The sequence below is a fragment of the Pogoniulus pusillus genome, chromosome 5 (genome assembly GCF_015220805.1).
Source record: "Pogoniulus pusillus isolate bPogPus1 chromosome 5, bPogPus1.pri, whole genome shotgun sequence".
NCBI lineage: Eukaryota > Metazoa > Chordata > Aves > Piciformes > Lybiidae > Pogoniulus > Pogoniulus pusillus.
In genome coordinates this window covers 23,569,627-23,584,006 of record NC_087268.1, presented here as the reverse complement: position 1 = coordinate 23,584,006, position 14,380 = coordinate 23,569,627, and the positions used below count along the sequence as shown (strand labels likewise).

General features: G+C 39.8%; 1 protein-coding gene and 1 long non-coding RNA gene across 4 annotated transcripts in view; one reads left to right on the top strand and one right to left on the bottom strand.

Moving 5' to 3' along the window:
• GABRG3 (gamma-aminobutyric acid type A receptor subunit gamma3) overlaps nt 1-14,380 on the top strand; it is a 356,600-nt gene that overhangs the window by 109,397 nt on the left and 232,823 nt on the right. The gene's annotated exons all lie outside the window — the stretch shown is intronic.
• Nucleotides 10,802-14,340, bottom strand: LOC135175681 (uncharacterized). The gene is made up of 2 exons (XR_010302433.1): nt 14,300-14,340; nt 10,802-12,908 (listed from the first exon to the last, which is right to left on the bottom strand). It is a non-coding gene; the product is annotated as an uncharacterized LOC135175681 (long non-coding RNA).

Genomic DNA, 14,380 nt, shown 5'->3' with positions numbered 1-14,380 from the left:
GAGAAACAATGCACATCCAAGAGAAGAAGATGATTTTTCTAAACAAGGGTTTAGAAGAATCCTTTGTGATCTCTGCAGTGATGCTACTTAAAGGCTTGTATTATCAGTTCTTCCTTTAAAATTTTATTTCATGAGACTCCAAGCCAGCTTGATATAACTGAATGAAATCTGGAAAAAACATGAGGAGAGTTTCCCAATGAAACCTGTAGCTCTAAAACCGTAAGTGCAACCCCTCTTCATTCTGTCTTTGCTGAGGCTCTGGAATCTGTTTAGAACAGTTCTAGAGAGAAACGTTTCCAGTATTCAGTATCAGCATGTTTTTCACACAAAAGTTTACATAGACAATGAGAGAAGTCAGTGAGAGGAAGAACAGTAACTTGCTCATGCAAACTCTTAGAGAAGGCCAGTTTTTCCTTTGTAGTATTATACTTCATCCAATTACCCCACTTTGCATCCTTGGCAGAAGAAATGGAACCTACATAAAGAAGCCAATATTGGAAAGAAAAACACTTTTAAAATGACCTATGAATTGTAATGAAAACGTGCTGCATAGCTATGAGATAGAAGTTGCAGTGAAATATTGGTTCTCAGGCTGTTCCCTTCACATAGCATTGCCATGCTTTTAGTAATTACTACCATCTGTCACATGCTTATTCTTTTCCTTGGAGCCCAAGGGAAAGAGTATGTGCAGTGAAATATTTTGTTTGTTATATTTTATTAAATTTATCCTGCATACATTTGCAGTAAGTTTGTTATAAGAAATAGGGTCGATAAAATGTTCTTTGAACTCAGAAGATCAAATTCTTATTGCTTTTAGTCCATTGAAAAATCTCTCCATGGCCTTCAACCATGTCTGGAGAAAGCTCATCTATATCAAGGACAAACTTTTACCCTCAGGGTAGGCAGTTCAATTGATTGTTTAAGATAAGAAATGCCTGTTTGTATCAAAGATTGTAATGTTCAGTGAAATGACTGATAATAGCACAAATGGCCGAGCCAAGAGAATTAGAAAGACTGCATTGTTTATATTAGAGTCATAGAATCAACCAGGTTGAAAGAGACCTCCAAGATCATCCAGTCCAACCTAGCACCCAGCCCTATCCAATCAACTAGACCATGGCACCAAGTGCCTCATCCAGTCTTTTCTTGAACACCTCCAGGGACGGTGCCTCCACCACCTCCCTGGGCAACCCATTCCAATGGGAAATCACTCTCTCTGTCAAGAACTTCCTCCTAACATCCAGCTTATACTTTCCCTGGCACAACTTGAGACTGTGTCCCCTTGTTCTATGGTATAATAAAATTCATTCTTATTCTATAGTGTTTTAAGTTACACATATTAAAATTCAGTTCTTGAACAATTGAAATCTTGCCTAAAATACTTTCCATGGAGCTTTTCTTCTTGGTATTTAAAAGAAACATTTGTGTATCTGATTAGATTTTCAGTACACAGATACCCAAGTAAATTTATAAACACTTTAAATACCTGAATTCAAGGAGGAATTAGGTAAAGACAAATAAACCATTATAATGATATTAAGAAAGCAAAACTCCTAGGAATTTTGTTCTTAGTGGATGCTAGAATAAAGAGCAAAACTCTCCTCGAGATTAGTATATGCCATAATTCTGGTGAAACTGAAAAATACTGCGGCTGAAAAACTAATGGGTACAATTCTGTATGCCGTAACTCCTAGTAAAGCAGCTGAGATCTCAGAATCAGAATAACACCTCCATTTCTCCAGACTTCATCAAAAAACATTTGAATGCATACTGGGAGTAATAAAAATGAACTCACATCCTGATAAGGTGCTACAAAGTATGAAACAAAATGGAGGTTCTCTGCGTCCTTTCATGATAACTCATGATTTGTACAGCAATAATGATGGTTTAAAAAGTATGGAGTAGAGAGAGACTTTTCTTTTATTAGAGTGTGAAATAGGACCTACACATAGGAGAAGGAATAAAGCTGTCCAGTGAACCACGGTAACTGTGTTAAGTCTCTCAATGAAGTTTCAACTAAGTCTCCATCAACAAGATATTAAAAAACGGTGTAACTCAAAGACATTCATACCCAAATTCTAGTCTTGTGAAAGCCTCAGAGTTGGTGGCTTCTGGAAATTTCTTGGTGTATTTAATCCAGTGATAAGTAACTTCTAAATAACAGGAGCATAGCAAGGGAGAGCAAAGAAAGAATTCAGGAGGCTCCAAAGTGCCTTTCAAGCATTTCCTTTTGTTGCTCACACTGAATAGTTTAATTGGTGTTATGCTGGTGGAAAAAAAAAGATAGGCAAGGTGAGAGAGATTTCTGAACCTAAGTAATTTGCCCTGCCCCAGAAATATCTCTTGCTGGTTAACTACATACCTCAAACTCAGCAGAAACTTTTCCAATAACTCTAAAGCCTCTTTGCATGAGACATAAAAAGCACAGAGGCTGGGCTGATAGGTTTCTTGCACCCTTTTTGGCAACTGGAAACAACTGGGTTTAGCATTGTTCAAAGACTACATTATCATATGTAAGCATCTAAGTCATGCAGTCATAAAGCTAATTTTTTGAATAGAGCTTTGATGTTACTTTGTGACCTCAAGCTTTCAGTCATACTCAGGCAGTAAGCCTGAAGAGATGTGGAACACTGAACCACATTAAGTGTGTTCTCCTGTACCTTTGGAATCTGAGGGCTAAGCAGCACGCTGCTTGCTGACATCTCTAACAAATGTATTAGCTAAGACCAAGCATGATGTGGACTGAAATGGGACAGAGAACAAGGTGATACCTTTGGTTAATATTTGATGAGAATATGAGATTATTTCTATGAGATTATTGGTTGTTTCATCTATGTAGCAACATCACCATAATATCAGTAGTATTTCTGGGTTGGTGTAATTTTGCCTTGCTTTACCAGAATCTTCCACTTCACTTGAATGCAGACAAATTCATGTGCCCTTTGCAGCCAATGAGTGAAAACAGGTACTTCTAGAACATAAAGCACTTTGATGGGAAAACTGAAGACAACAATCAAGAAACTCAGTCACAGTCTTATGCTTTTTGAGTACAAGAGTTCATGTCTTTTTGCTAATGTCATTGTGTTACCACAGTCATATTTGAAGCTTGCCACCTACCTGGTTGCGTTAATTAGTCCTTTTCCTGCCAATATCCAATCTGTTTAATTTCTTACTTCTATTTTGCTGGGTACATTAAGAAGCACTTCAAAGAAGCTTTTTCTTTGCTTTCAAAAGATCCTTTTGAACAGGTATAAAGCATAAGCTTTTAAGTTGAAGACTTTGCATATAAAAACACATTTATAGAGTGCCTAATCTGTACTTTCTCACCCTTCAAACTACTTATCTATCATTGTTGTAACATACATAGGCTTCCTTGCATGTGATGTTGTCTCAGGTTATTAACCTTTGCTATTGAATCTCTTTCAGTTGTTTTTCAGAAGGTTGCTGCATAGCATAATATGTAGAAAACTGCAGGTAAAATATATTGATTGCCATAGGAAAGTAGCTGTTCTTATGCTTCAAAACTCCCTTGGCAGTGAGTTTTGCTTTCCAAACTTGATGTTTGGAAAGGAAAAAGCTAAAGATTGTTTGTCTTAGAGTTTTCATCAGAGCTCTCTTTGCAGATCTCATTCTTATATTAGAAAAATTAGAAAATTTTAATGATTTATAACATCAGTTCCTATAGTTTTCCCATCAGTAAGATATTGGTACCTAGTATTTTTCTGTGGAAAATAATGCTTGGGTTTTTTGGTTGGGTTTGGTTTTTTTTCAAATGTATCATTGAAATGGGGCATGATTTCAAAGCAGCAGTGGTCAATGCAGTAAGAGAAATTGTTTAGTGAAGAATCGGTTATTTCCACCTGTCTTGCTTCAACCTCTTTCAGCTATGAAGAGGCTTAAGAAATGAGCCTTAATACTTCTTAATTTTCTTCTTTTAAGATAGGAAAGAAACACAAAGAAATAAAACCAACTTCTTTTCTGCCAGGATAGTGTGAATTTGCCATGCTGTACTTCACTTTAATGGTACGTTCAGTTTCAGATTTGAGAAAAGCCAAGAGTACCAGGTTCTTGACACGATAATACTCTGCCCTATTTCTATTATATGCATTGAAGGAAGCAGACAGCTTTTGCAAGAGCAGCTAATCTCTGTCCCTCTCTTGTTACACTCTCAAGGAGATCACAGGTGGCTTCTTCTGGGTGATTTTACCATGTAAAGAGCTCATTTGTTTTTCTACATCAGTCATGAGAGACAAGGAGTTCTTAACTGGACTGTCTCATAGTACTTAGTTCAGTAATGAAATAGTTTTTTTTAATAGTCACAGATTAAAAATACACCAACCTTCAGTATCTACTGCACTGAGCTTGCACCCCTCCCTTCTATGCTTCTACATGGAGTTGGGCTTCCTCCTTGACCTCTGTTCTCTAGCAGGAAGAAGTGGAAAGCAGTCTACAGTTCTCCTCTCCCCTCTTTATTGCCACTCTAGAAAGAGCAGATAGTCTTGAAGAGAAGTTCAGTGAGGATGCAGTACTCACAACTTCACCCCAAACCACCTTTCGCTTCAGCCTAGAGATTTATTAATTTTTTTTTATTTGGATCTAGTGTTCTGTTTTGATGTTAGAAAAACCTAATTTATCACCTAGGCTGTCCTATTTGAAAAGGGTACTAGGCTCAGAGATCTTTTCCTGTATGCAAATGAGTGCTGCTGCTAAGTGGATTTCAGCCTAATATGAAGCTACAGCAAAGGAAAAGAAAGTAGGGGGTTGCATTTTTATAGCACAGTGAGCCAATGGCTAACTCTACATCCAGCAAATATAACTGAAGAGCATTTGTAGGCAATATGTAGGTAGTAAGTTCATTACTCCTGTTGCTTTCCAGAACACATGCAGCTGCTGCACTTGTCATAGCCAGAGCTGCCAGAGGAGCAAAATATCATGTTCTTTACTAGCTGCATGTGTGTAATACAGGGAGAATACAGTGCCTTAATTTTGCTCAACGTTAAGATAATAAAGATTCTCTATAACTGAGAATGGATCTTGTGCCAGTATAGTAATTTCCTGGCCAAGTAAAGAAGATAGGAAGTACCACCCATTTGTGTGACTCTGTGGAAGCTTAAGGTCAACTGGGAAGCCAGAAGCACCTCTCAGTCATTGGCTTGACTCTCCAGTACACCAATTTAGGTCCCGTTATTGCCCAAATAAACAATATATTGCATCTGAAATCATTGGAGTATAGTGGAAGAAGATATTACTAGTGATATAAGGACAGTTACAGCAATTATTTATACTACTTCCATGTTTGCTTGCTAGTTGCTCTTCCCTGCACTATGCATATTCATGTTAAAGTTAATATTCAGTTGGAAGCATTGCTTAGCTTCTTTATTATTGTTTGCTTTGTAGATGTGTATAACAGTAAAAAAACCTCTAACCTAAAGGAAGATAGTTTATGCTTACATTATGGTAAAATTCACACTGATTTAAATAATTGATAAACCACTACTTTATCAATTTGCAGGTAGTGAAAATCCAGTCTATGATTTTACTATTTTAATTTATTCATTAATTTATACCTCCGTTACAAGAGTTGTCAGATGGGGGGAAGGAGGTAGAACTGAGAGACAGCTTACAAAATCACAGAAAGTTATGATTTTAAAAAACAGTTTCTACCACATTTTAATAACACTAAAGAGGAAAGAAGTGACGATACCTACTTATGCTTAAAAACTACCATTGTGTAATAAAAAATTAATGATAGATGAATGCCATTTGCACATAAAGGTCTTTATAAATAGATCAGAGATACAGGAAGGGAAGGAAGGAAATGCTGATAACTCAAGGGAAAAAGCAATGAAAGCAATGTTGTTGGTTGTTTTTTTTTTCTATTTTGCTTAGCAAGTCCTGGCAAGTTTATTTGTTAGTCTTTATACACTTTGAAAGATATTTTATCTCCCAAGTAAGGCATTCAGATATTTCTGAATGATGTAGCAAGACGAAGAATAAGCAGAATGAAACAACAAAGAACAGGAAAGATATGCCATGAACAAGGCTTGTGGCAAATAAAACAGGTATAAGTTCTGCTATGAACTGTTTATAACGCATCTGGCATCCAAGAGGTTGGTTGTCTCTATGCTTTGATCTCCACAGCATCACAGACTCCAAGTGAAGGGATTTCAGACAAACTAAGGACATGTTGTGCACACAGTGCATTACCATTATTTACAGGGAAAGAAATTTAAAGTTGTCCAAATTACAGTTGATTTTAACAGCACTAGAGAGGAAAAACCCAGCTTCCTAGGATGACAAGGAATAAAATAGTAAAAGCAAATTATGTTTATACTCATGCACATGTTTCATAAGAACCAGGAAGGGGATACATGTACCACTAGGACAAAATGCACCCCCACACTGTGCAACACAATTTTTCAAGTATGTTTTGTTTTCTTGCTTTTTTCAATTAAATACTGCCTTGCTGCACAATGCCAGAAACTGTACAGGAGGTATGGGCAAATCTTGGCAGGATTTGACCCAGGGGAGGAGAGATTGCTGTTTCATTGCAAACCTCTGTATATAGAATGAGAGGAAAACCCAGCAATGGAAATTATTTCATGACAGTTAAGACAGTAGCTATACAAACACTGCATAAAAGGCAGGTGTTTTCATAGTAGTTGTAGTGAGAACTAAAAAGATTCACTTTTGAAGGAGCTTTTCATTTTTGCTTTTTATTCTAGCCACTCATGAGAGCTGCAAGGAAACCTCCTGTGCTAGATCTTTTGAAACTGTTTTCAGAAGCAGGTTGTAATTTAAAAAGAATAAAGCTGCCAAAATGTTCTCATGCTTTGGCTGCTAAATATTGCCTGTTCTTGAATCCCCTTAGGTCTCTGGGCAGTTGTAAGAACTTCTAATGCTGTTCTTCCATGCTCTTTTAGAAGCAATGCCATTGACAAGCCATGGATTGCACAGAAACTCATGGTTCATGTCACACAAACCAACTCATGGAGATAAGTGTCTTACAGCCTGAGTCTGTAGATCCATGCTTGCTCTTAAACCTTGAACCACTGCTGATAGTGACTGAGCCATTTTTAATTTGAAGTCATGTGTTCTGTCATACTGGATCCTAACCTCAATACGAGATGCACATATTCTTGCTTTGCAGCATTATTTTGCTCTTGAGGTAAGAAAAAGGTGTGAGGAAATGGTCTACATTTTTCTGTTCCTTTTGCTGTTAACAGGTGATCCAGCAGGCTGGGCTTGTAGCTGAGTGTTAAGGTTCCCAATCAGTGCCTTCACAGTAAGTTTTGTCCTGGCACTTTTTGAATTAACTTGCAGCTATTTGGAAGGAGAATGTTTGCTTTATTTTCCCTGACTTTTCTTTTGGTTATTTTTTATTTTCTGGAGGCTGTTTAGTGCAACTCATGTCTGCACGTTTGCAAAGAAAACATGAATGTATTTAGGAAATTGTAAAAAGCAGAGGAAAGGGAAGGTTGAGCTGTAACATTAACAACCTTCATGGCACTCAGAGAGGGAGCATTTGCTAATGTCAGGATAATTTTAAGGATAGCATGTAATTTTAAAATTCACAATTTGAGAAAAGCCAACAAACACAAATATCTCTAGTTCAGAAACCAAACTACAATGACTTAATAGGGTTTCAGAGCCTCTTGACAAAAAAATGGCTGTGGCAGGACTTGTCAGCTCTGGAAAGAAACCAATACAAAAATGTCTTCCTGAGCATTTTGGCAAAGAGGAGATGATGTTGAAAACAAGTCTATATCCTAAAAATGTTAAAAAGCTTTCCAGTTGCCAGGAATGATAATTTAAGCTATGAAGGAATATCTTCTGCCTTAATGACCTCCCCTTAAAGTTAATTGTAAATGGACTGTCTGGTTCTGTGGTATGATCCTGACTACAGTGTGGAGTAAGGACAGCCAGGAAAAAAAAAAAAATGGTTTATATCTTGACATATTTTTTTCTAGCTAGTATTTCCTTCCCTGTTTTTTTATAGAAATGGGTTGTGTGTTTCAATTTGGCTATCTATTTTGCTAGCAGCAGCTTTTTATTAATATGATACAATGTCAGGCATTTCACACTGAATGTGCTTTGCATATGCTATGCCCTTTGCATATGCTATGCCCTTGAATCTAGGCTTCCATCCTTTTCCTAAGAAATAGAAGAAAATCACTATACAACCCACCTCTTGTTCTGAAAAACTCTTTTCAGGAAACTTGAAAGGCTTTTAATTCTGCATGGGCTCTTTTCTCCCCCCTTTCTTTAATCTCCTCTTTTATAGCTGTGAATGCCACATTGCTCCAATAAGTATTGCTAAAAATAAAATCTGGAAATTACAGGCCTTGGTTTACCACAGTGTTGCAAACTGTCATTAACAAACAGTTTTCAAAACCCACTGGCTTTGCAAGCCACGAGGTAGCTTAAGTCCATGGAATGGTATTGTTCTCTTCTAGTGCTCCCAGTCAGTGTATATTGTAGCTAGTTGAATTTGTTTTGTTGTTGCTGTTGTTTTTGGTTGAAGACCTTGTTAGCCATAAATTATTGTCTTATCTATCACTCCAATCATATTCTAAAGGATATACTACTTAAAGGATGAATAATCCCCAGGACATGCTTTAATTACAACTTCAGTGAAGTTTTGGCATCTTGTACCGGCTGAGCTTTAGTGCTCAGCTTCATACACAGACTAATGTAGCAATGATGTGTTCCTCCCCTTGCCCCATACTATGAAAGTCAGGGTGGTGTGCAGTGTAGTTGGGAAAGAGATCAGAAATATGCTTTTTTATGTGCTCTCCTCTGCACCTTGTATGTCATTCATATGCAGATTATTTGTAGGCCACTTCTCGAGACACCTCTGTAAAGTCGGCATTCTGAACTACTTTTCTTGTCGAGATAAGTCTGGGTGTGCTGGGAACAGTGACGTTGGTCACTTCCAGCTAAAATTACTTTGTTTTTGTAAGAGCAAGGTTTAAAACTAGTCCTTATTCTGACCTTTTCCATAGGCGGTGCTGGTGACCATATTGTAGGAAGTGGGGGTGTCTAAAAGAAGACAGTTCAATCCACTGGCCAAGTTGCTTCTGAGCATCAAACCAGAGATGTAACACATTCCTCCCAAAATGTATTGGACATCAGATGTGGTATGCTAGACCTGGAACTGACTGCAGAACTTGCCTACTGTGGTAGCTTAGGAGGGGTAGCTGGGGAGCCTCCCTTAAGAAAGCTACAGAGACAAGACTCTCACCCCAAGGGATGGATCCTGGTCACCCCAGGATAGTGTAACATTGCTACTCCATTCTGCTTCCTGGTGTCACAGCTCATAATGCAGTGCCTGGCTGGTATCAGCCTCTTCTCTTCTCCTCCCTGCCTTTCCTCCCGTCACTTCTTTTCCCCGTGAAGAGCTCACACCCTCCTTACCTCGTGGGTTGTGTGAGGCAGAAAGCTTCCAGCTGGCAGAGAACTCTGAGCTGCGTCATGTGGCCTGCTGAGGCCTTGTGGGCCTAAGCTGGGGAGGGCAACTGTGGCCTACCCGCAGGTCCACTGAGGGTGGAAGGGGTTGAGGATTCTAGAAGGTTTTAGTCTGATAGACTTGGCCTGGCTTGTGGATGTATTCGTTCTACCTGGTTGCCTTTTGCACATAGGCACCTGTAAACAGAATCTCCCTTTAAACTTCCAACCAGTGTGCAGCATCTCCATTCTTACTCTTCAAAAGGAACAAGAGTCATCTCTGTGCTCCAGTGCCAGGTAGCTCATGGCGCTGAGCTGGGACACCCACGGAAGAAAAGAATGCACTTACCTGTTACAGAGATTAAAGAGCATGGCCCTAGAGCCTCAGTGTTTACATGAGTGACTGTTATCTACTCAATCAAACACTTTCATGAAGATTTCCCAGCAAACTTATATTCTTCAGTTCACCTGGAGTATCGTGCCATTGCAGTCATTGAAATATGGCAAGGTCTTCATTTTTGTTATGATTATTGTTGTGTTTTCATAGAATCATAGAATCAACCAGGTTGGAAGAGACCTCCAAGATCATCCAGGCCAACCTAGCACCCAGCCCTATTCAGTCAACCAGACCATGGCACTAAGTGCCTCATCCAGGCTTTTATTGAACACCTCCAGGGACGGTGCCTCCACCACCTCCCTGGGCAGCCCATTCCAATGCCAATCACTCTCTCTGGCAAGAACTTCCTCCTAACATCCAGCCTATACTTCCCCTGGCACAACTTGAGGCTGTGTCCCCTTGTTCTATTGCTGGTTGCCTGGGAGAAGAGGCCACCCCCCACCTGGCTACAACCTCCCTTCAGGTAGTTGTAGACAGCAATGAAGTCACCCCTGAGCCTCCTCTTCTCCAGGCTAAACAGCCCCAGCTCCCTCAGCCTCTCCTCATATCATTTATGCTCCAGGCCCTTCACCAGCAGTACTTCACCTTTCTAGCAGTACTAGCAGCAGGATAGCTTGTCTCAATAATTTCAGAAGGTGGGAATGGCTCACTGATCCATGTATTCATTGATAGCTTCCTGATGTGCCTGTGGAGGACCATTTCACTCTGGCATTCTGAAATGAACTCAGTTGGGTTTTTTTCTGCCTTTCTCTATCCTGCTGTCATGCATCTCTGTTAGGACAGTAAGTGAGCCAGGCACTTTTGTAGGCAAATAGCTAGCAAAGCTGTCTAAATCTCTTTGAAAGCAATGGAAATGTTTTGCAAGGGTTTAGGGGAAGTCATAAAAGTGTAATTGCATGTGCTCATATACATAAATACATAATATGCTGTATTTGAATTATATGCATATTTACCCAATGATTTGTGCAGTGATGTGCAAAAGGTTGCAGTGATGCAAATTGTTGAAAGTATAGACAGGTTCTCATTTTCTGGACTGTCATTTTTTGCTGGAAAAGTGTTTCTACAAACCAGTAAGTACTTAGGAAAAAAAAAGAAGAGTCATGCTAGGTTGAAACAAAAACTCCTGCTAGTCTTTTCACATTATTTCCTCTTCAGAGAATGTGGAATTATGAGGTGCTTTCAAGGCTCACAGATTTAATTTTCTAGAATTGATTGTTACAACTGTGTGCTTTATATCAGTATAGTTTTAAAAGAGGCTGCTTATTGTAGTTACAGAAACAAATTTATCAGCAGCACTGTGTTAGTCCTCTCAAGGAGAACAATGTTGTACTGATAATTCTCCAATTAATGTGTGTCTGACCTTTAAAATTTCCCTTTATGAGAGAGGAAACTGTTCAAGGTGAATAATTATTACAATATAATACATCCTTGTGTATTTGTTGGTCAGTTGATAGGATAGGAATATCCAGCATTCTTAATTTGGTTTTTATACTTAATTTTAGAAGAACATAACTTGGGGACCATCAGTGCAATCTCCAAATGTTCCATACTCTTTGCTGTCTTTTTTTTTCCTGCAGAATGGCAGAAGAAGCCACCTTTTGACTAAAAGACTGTTAGAGCAAGGCAAGGGGTTAGCTCATTTTCCTTTCATTCTCTTCGCAGTTGCTTCCATCTTTTAGATCACAGTTCCTAGGATCACACTGTGTGACAGGTGGATCTTCACAGTCTTGATCCCCAGGTTATAGATAACAAGAGACATAAGCCCACTGATGCAATTATTCTTGTTTTTACAGACTTCCTGGAGGTGTTACATTTTTCATCTCATCTGACATATAGTCAGGACATTGCTGCAGGTTACATTTTGAGGCCTGGTTCATGTAGTGGATCTTAAGCCAGCCAAGCATATCAAAGCCCATGTAGCTCTTTCCCAACCCCTCAGATCTGTGAACATCAATAGAGCTTTTAAAATCTTGGAAAATATTTAAACTTTTTGTAGCAGTTTTTCACTGCTTGTGTCTCCTTTCTATTCAGAGTGGTTAGTGTGCTGAAGAACTGTGTTGCTGGAGAGGAATTCTGAAACTAGAAACCAGTGATGGTGGGTGGAAATTTTCCAAGAGCCAAATTGTCAAGTGCTTTCTCATATAGTATTTCAGATCCTAAATAAGGCTAGAAGAAGTGCAAAGCAAGTAACGTCCATGTAGTCATATATTCCTATGTAAGTATATTTTCTTATGGTTTTCTGGGTAAAAGAAGAAAAAAAGCAGTAACATGGACTTAAACGAGGAGGCTGTTGATGTGCTGTTTCTTGACAGTTCTCAGAGTAGATGCACTTGGTTCATGGCTATTCATATCTTTAGAATTGTTTAGCAGAAATTAAAAGGTATTGGTATTAGTACAAAATCCCACAAATCCTGTCTCTGTGCTGTAGAGGTTGAATACTTGAATATCTCCATTTAAATCCATTGAATTACTTATGCCAGTAAAGTTACCCACGGGTATGTATAAGTGGAATTGGCCTAAAGTCTGAATTGCCAAAGGAAAAAGATGTTGATAAAATGTTTTGACTGAGTAAAGACCAAATAGAAGTTCATTTGAGAGGCAGAGACTGTTATTAACATGTCAGTGTGGGAAGAGCCTCATCCACAGTGATCCATAACATAGCTTTTACAAGCTAAGCAAATGCAGCATACTGACAACTAGAGGAGGCACACTGTGGCTTCTGCTTCTAGAAGCAGTTTTAGTTTTGAGATTAATGGCTGACACAAAACACTTCCGCACTAATGAGGACTTAGGTCACTGGACATCTGTTTGCAAGGTGCACATTGTGCACACCGAAAAAGAGAGGCCTTCTTCACAAGCAAATGAGTGGACTTTGCAGGTGCTTCATTTGACTTCAGTTTAAGCTTTCATGTGCCAACTTAGTTTCACAGAAGTTATCCATAAATATATAGGTCTGCATACGCTCACATATGTGCATATATAAACATCACAGATGACTCCTTGTCCTTGCTCTCCTTTTTTCCTCTCTCTGGATAGATATGGTGCTTTCAGGATCTGCAAAAGACTTTGGAGGTAGTAACAGTAATTATATTTTCTTCTATGATATGATTTTGTCCACTACAATTGCTGAGGAAGTTATGCTGGGATTTTAAGGAATCCAAATACTTCATAGCCTTTAGTCAACATTGCTTTAATCTGTAATATAAATATTTAAGATCTCTTAAAATTATCCCCACAGGAAAGAATTTTCTTCTCATCTTGGTGTGGAACTTCTTGTTCCAGTTTGTGTCCATTACCCCTTGGGCACACTTTCAGTGTTGTACTGTGATAGCACAGGTGGCCAAGAGAGCCAATGACATCCTGGCCTGTACCAGGAATAGCATGGCCAGCAGGATGAAGGAGGTTATTCTTTCCCTGTACTCAACACTGGTCAGACCACACCTCGAGTACTATGTCCAGTTCTGGGCCCCACAATTCAAGAGAGATGTTGAGATACTGGAACATGTCCAGAAAAGGGCAGTGAAGCTGGTGAGGGGCCTGGAGCACAAACCCTATGAGGAGAGGCTGAGGGAGCTGGGGTTGTTTAGCCTGGAGAAGAGGAGACTCAGGGATGACCTCATTGCTGTCTACTACTACCTGAAGGAGGCTGTAAACAGGTGGGGGTTGGTCTCTTCTCCCAGGCAACCACCAATAGAACAAGGAGACTCATTCTCAAGTTGTGCCAGGGGAAGTATAGGCTTGATATTAGGAGGAAGTTGTTGACAGAGAGAGTGGAATTGGCATTGGAATGGGCTGCCCAGGGAGGTGGTGGAGTCACCATCCGCGGAGGTGTTCAAGCAAAGCCTGGATGAGGCACTTAGTACCATGGTCTAGTTGATTGAACAGGGCTGGGTGCTAGGTTGAACTGATGATCTTGGAGGTCTCTTCCAACCTGGTTGATTCTCTGAGAAGTGGTCCCTCCCCTGAGGAGTAACACTGCTGCCAGCTGGATTTAACTCCACTGACCACTACTCTTTGGGCACTCAGCCCAGCACATCCATCTTTGGGCACATCCAGCATCCATGCATGCTATTGCAATGGACATTGATGCTAACCCTAACTAAATGATCATTCAAGTTCCCTTCCAGTCCCTAACAATCTGATTGTCCACCACATCTCACCTTCCTAAAGCAGTCCCTGCTCCCTTCTGCCCTTACCCCCTTACCTCTCGCTCTGCCTGAAGAGCTCTTCTTCTCCACCACCATTTTTGCAGTCATCTCAGAGACTGTGGTAAGAGCCTTAAACAGCTAAAATACCCTACAAAAGAAGTCAGCTCCAGCAAAGACACACACCCAGCACCCGTGGATGATGTTGTAATGGTTGCTGAGCCTAACCCTAACTAGCCGGGGGGCCACCAGGCCCCCCGGCCTTTGAAATCCTCCACCAATTCACCCGGTGCACACCATGGGGACTCACCAGTGATGCCAGGTGGAGGATCCCTTGGCCCACAATGGGCCTAACTTAGGGCTTCTAGCTTTCCTGGGGCAGAATATAAAG